General features: G+C 34.0%; 1 pseudogene; it reads right to left on the bottom strand.

The window, feature by feature from the left end:
• Nucleotides 1-3,107: 3,107 nt before the first annotated feature.
• LOC149235179 (protein GRAVITROPIC IN THE LIGHT 1-like) lies at nucleotides 3,108-3,752 on the bottom strand (annotated as a pseudogene).
• Nucleotides 3,753-5,902: the final 2,150 nt, after the last annotated feature.

Genomic DNA, 5,902 nt, shown 5'->3' with positions numbered 1-5,902 from the left:
TTTCTTTTTATTTTAGTTTTGCTAGCCTTTATGTACAAACGTTATTCATTCCTTCAATATAGTGAAATGAAATTACATTAGTCAAATATTCTTTCTGGTTTCTAGAAGATTTGGCAAAATTATGTGTACCCTGATCATTCGAACAGGGGGAATCAAGCATATGCAGTAGGACATTTTTCTAAAGCTAAAGAATATTATACTCAACGGATAAGCTGCATCTTGTCAAGTGAGAAGTCAAAAATCCGTATCAGGGCATCAATGCTATTATATAGAAACCATGCAGCCACTCAAATGGCTGTTGGTAGATTCAGAGATGCACTCTTACACTGCATGCAGGCTATGGACATAGATCCCAACTTTGTGAAAGTAAGACTTAGAGCCGCAAGGTGAGACAATTTCCCTTGCAATGGCTATTGACTATAATTGCTTTTCGCTACTGATTGTATAAGTTTTGTGTGACTTACTGGCTATTAAAATTATGACATTCTCTTCTTAAGTCTTTAATAATTTACTGTAACGGAAGAGCAAAATTGCTTCTATGTAATGGGTATATTAAACTATTTTTTTATCCAAGGGAATAACATTTTTCCTGTAAAACAAAATCTGCCAAAATCACCAATAGTATCTGAAAATCCATGTGGTTTCCATTCTTCACAAAATTACTTTTCTTGGTCATTTAAATTTGCTCAGGAATTTCAGATCTGAAATTATAGAAATATTAGCAAAAGCATTAATAAGAAATCTCAGGAAGACTCAAATTATTATCAAACCCTTTCTGGGTTATTTTAGGTTTCTCATTTTGAACTGAAAATAACAAAAACAAAAATGAAATTGTCAAGTTTGGACACACTAGGAGGTCATGAAAAATGTTGGAAAATATAAACATTGTTTATGTTGATCATAATGAATTAAGGTCATGTTAAGGTTATTAACAGGAGGATTATTAGAAAAATACCAATTGTAACTAGGGTGTCCATGTGTCAAGATCTATGGACAAGTGTCCAATTTAGAGGGGAATCTATCAAGATCTTCAAACAAATTTTGACTTAAGAGGAGCATGTGTCAATATATATGGAAACATGTTGTCCTAAGAAGAGGATGTGTTGATATCTATGGACAATTGTTCTAGTTAAGAAACATGTGTCATATGAAAAGTGGAGAATCATGTGATTTGAAAGGTCAAGGGTCAAGATTATGCAACAAGAAATACATGATATGTGGATTGTGGAGATTGAGAGAGAGAGATCTGTAACTTGTACGGTGGCAAGGTGATACCTCCACCAATTGAATTTTGTATACATGATTATTTTCTTTTCATATCTTAGCACATAGTAGCATGTAACAAAATTCTTGTGGTTCCACAACAAGTAAATGGTTGAGTTATAGTTTCTTCTTCTGTGTGCTTGTTCCCATGGCCTTCTCCACAAAATTGAGCTCCCTTGTAAAGGTGATACCTCCACCAATTCAATTTTGTATATAGGATTATTTTCTTTCCATATCTCAGCACGTAGTAGCATGTAACAAAAATTCTTGTGGTTCCACAACATGTAAATGGTTGAGTTGTAGTTTCTTCTTTTGTGTGCCTATTCCCATGGCCTTCCCTGCAAAGTTGAGCTCCCATATGTTTTCCCCTTTGTCTACTTTTCCCCTTTTCCCTTGTTTCTTCCTCCCTGTCCTCTCTTTCACTGACCTTTTCTACTGTGACTAGTCTGATCCTTAGTATCATTTTGTTTCTTAACAGCTTGCTGCAAACTTTCTCACCAGCAAAGGAGAATGATAGGAAAAGTATAGTGGACAATAGACATCAGCCCACCTACTGCCCCACAATCACACATCTGGTTGGAAATTTTTCCTCTGATGATTTCACTATCAAAGAATGCTATATTTTTCTTTCGGACAATTATTTAGTGTAATTCCTATTTAAAGAACAATGATGCATTAAAATTTGCAAGTTTATAGTGTAATTTTCTTGGGTCAATGTAGTGGGTATAACTACATTCTTTGTATTCTGAGGCATATCCAACTAAGGTGGTAGTTGGTATGAATGATAGGCTGATAAACCCATGGCCCCTGAAGAAATTTCAGCTTTGTAATCCCATGAAATTCCCAATATTTTACCTCAAAATAAATTAACGGTTCCTTTTAAATTTGATCTGAGTTGAAGCGTAATTCATTCCGTGCCAATGACTGAGACATAAATACTTAATCCTCGTCAATCACAAATATTTAAATTTCCTGAACAAATCAAAGACTTTTTAGCATGAACCAAAGTCATTTGGAGCAAATTGGACCTGTACCATAATTTTAAACTCATCCACTTTGTGTGATTGCAGTAATTGGAAAAATAAAAACAGAACCAGAGCAAAGATTCATTCATTTATCTCTTGAAAAAGATATCATTCGGGTTACTATAAATAATTATTAAATGAAACAAGCACACATAACTATTAAATGAAACATGCACTCAATTTAATTATGAAGCATGGTCTAGTTTAAAAAGTTATTTAATTAGTTATGCACAATAAAAATGTTAGTAACATTTAACTACATTCATGCCATAATTTATGACCATAAATTTTCTAAAATTTGTCATTCACAGATGTTAAAAGATATCTTTTGATTTCCATACAATGTTTCCACATATTTCTTCATAATGTTGCATATTTTTTGAATAAAACAACAATGACGGTCACCAAAATCTTCAAATTATTGTAGATAGTTTGAAAAAACAATCATGAATTTCACAAAATTCTCCCCACAATTTTCACAAAACTCTCCACAATGTTGTGGATGATTTGACTAAAATAAGCATAAATTTCCCAAAAAAGTATCCACAAGTATAAAAAGAATCTTTGAATTCCCCAGAACATCCCCTGGAATTTCTCGAACGTTTTCTCATCTTTGAATTCCCCAAAACATCCTCTAGAATTTCTCCAAAGTTTTCTCATCTTTGAATTCCCCAGAACATCCCCTGGAATTTCTCCAAAGCTTTCTCGGAAACTTGGAAAACAAAACATAATGCATTTACAACAACCAAAATGAATACTCCCACATATTGATCATGAAACCAAAAACTAAGGAGAAATATTTGATACACAACAATGAACCTACATATCCTCCATGGGACGTGCCGAGAGCGGATCAAAAAAAATAATTGCAGGATTAGGTGTTGTAGTCATTACATAGACCTAGCATCTCACTATGGCCTTCGTGCCAACCTTGAAACATGGCATCAAGGTAAACCCTACAATTGTAGGGTTTGGCTTCTCAGGAAGCTGCAAGACATTACCTTGACTTGCACCAATATTGTCAACACCATGATTCACATTCACAGAATTCAAGTTATCCATGTGGGAACCCTCGAAATCCACCCCTCTCTTGACATGAAAGATAGATAAAGATGAGTCAAAAGAAAATGGAAGCCTATGAACCAACTACATAGACTCAACAAATTTGAGGAATAGGCTTTAAAATTGGCTTCTAGGGTGGAGTCCCTTACCTATCTCATCCCTGTGCTCCAAATTGCCAAAGAAGGATTCTTCCATCATGGGAAGCACTGCATTGAGAAATTTCCTTATACAGAATTTCCCAAACAGGATGTCTGGTGTGAGAATGGACACTAGCTCTGCTGACTCCATGTTTTGCATGTCCAAAAACTTTCTGAAACAGTCATTTATGTGCTTCCCGGGATCTATAATGGATGAAAATCTCCCAATCAAATAGAAATTATCATTCTCAAATCCACTGAACATTCTCATGCAGACATAGGATTGAAATGCCATCTTTTGTGGCTTTCCATGGTGTAGTTTATGCCTGGTTCTATGCTATTAACTACTGCATCTAGATCCCACTCAACAAATTTCATCAAAGAAATCAGGGATTTGGTGAAACCCCTGGCTAATTCTGTCATCTTCTGCACACTTGTCTCCAACAATTTAATTGTATGACCATCCCCAACATACATAGATGATGAATCTCTAGCACTTTTCCTTTTGTCTGATCTTCTATGCTCACCCTTTCTAAGTTAACATTTTCCAACGCATTTTTCAAGCTTTCAATCTCAAAATTATTATGTGAAATCTCAATCTTGAGAGCCCTTGCTGAAGTATCATCATCGCTTAACCTAATCTAGTTCTCAGAACCACTTGCAATATTTTTCTTATAATATTGCTTAAGTTCTGAGAGATTTTTCATTTCCCTGATCACCTCCTTATCAGCCACCTGTAGCTTCTTTGCGTCATAAAAATATGGATTGCCTGTAACTTTGCATAAGAGGTTTTCAAATGAGATACAGTGGAAAATGTCTACTTCAATAGGTCTTCCATGGCCCTTATTCTATGAACCAGACATTCATGATCAAAGATTGTACCATTTTCTTGGTTTACCAGAATATCTTTCTCATTTTCCTTCAATGACTATGATGCTACATCCTTGGAAGCCTCTAGGTTAAATAATTCGCAACCCAAATTGCACTGATACAATCTTACAAGCTAAATAATGTTGCCTCTAGCTGGTTTCAAGTAGGACCCTTGTCTTCTGGACAAAGTGGGTAAAATAGGAACCTGTTGTAGAGAATATTTGATCAGAGGTTGGGTATAAAATTCTCAGCAGAGAGCTCAATATGGGGTGTAGCTTTCAAGAATGTAATTAATATTCCACTTTCTAAATTTAGTTAACGTTTTTCTATTTTGGGCTGTAAGTAATGTAATTAATATTTCTTAAGTTCAACGGTTGCATTTAATTAACAGCTGATAGAGGAATTTGAGCGACGAAATTTTTTTCATAGAAGTTTCCTTAATTGTTCAAGGTGGATTTCACAATCAAAATCTCTCCTTGGTAATATGTGATGGTTTCTTAAGGACTCTAACCATTGTTGGACTATGGATTGGAAACACAAATAACAGCAAAAGCTGAATGGTTACAATTTTGACTGGCACTTATGTTTCGTATAATGGTGATCAATTAGTTGAAACAGAGCGTTGTTGGTACATAGTCTTAGAAATACATCTTAACAATGAAGGTATTGAAGACAATGACCATCTGGCATATGTAAATAGTACTGTTGTTTTTCTCCTGACCTGATTTGCTCCAATAACCATGAAGCCTTTTGTAATTCCTTTTGTGACCACATCAAACCAAAGAATATGCCAGATTATAATATTATTATTATTTTAGAACATGCATGGTGGTGTTACATCCTACTTATGTCTATGACCACTGGAGATTTTTGGAAGATTCCTTGTGTTCTGTGTGTGTATCTTAATTATATTTGAAGTTTCAAGAGTTTATGTTTACAGTAATTGAGCTTTTGGAAGTTTCCTTGTGTTTTGTTTCTATCTTAATTTATATTTGAGGCTTCCATAATAATTTATGTTTATGGTAATTGGTCTTTTGGTTTATTTTAGTTATATATATATTGATTTTAGATAGTTTTGTAAATCATAAATAAACATTGAGTTTTGTGCTTTCTTTGATATTATGATATAAATTTTATCAGTTAAATTGTTTTGTACATAATTAATTATTTATATTTTATTTTTCAATTCAAATTATTTCTTGGATTACCATTTATATATCCATATTCAAATTATCATTATGAAGAAATGTAAAAGATTTTATGTCTTATAAATAAATAGAATAAAATGATATGCAATTTTTCTTTTCACTTCATGGGTCAATGAAGTGGGTATAGCTGCATTCTCTGCATTCTGAGGCATCTGCAGCTGAGATGGTAGTTGGCATGAATGATAGGCCAATAAGCCCATAGTCGCAAAAGAAATTTTAGCTGTGAAATCCCACAAGTGTTGTCCAATCTGCCAAAAATGTTGGCACATCATATTGTTGAGGAGGTGTTTTTCCAACCATACTGTTACTTATGGATCACGGTTAGCTTAATTTGATT

Source organism: Pinus tabuliformis, chromosome 8, assembly GCF_031772625.1.
Source record: "Pinus tabuliformis cultivar Carrire ecotype Pingquan chromosome 8, CPIR1, whole genome shotgun sequence".
In the NCBI taxonomy this organism is placed as follows: domain Eukaryota; kingdom Viridiplantae; phylum Streptophyta; class Pinopsida; order Pinales; family Pinaceae; genus Pinus; species Pinus tabuliformis.
This window is presented reverse-complemented; position numbering and strand designations above follow the sequence as displayed.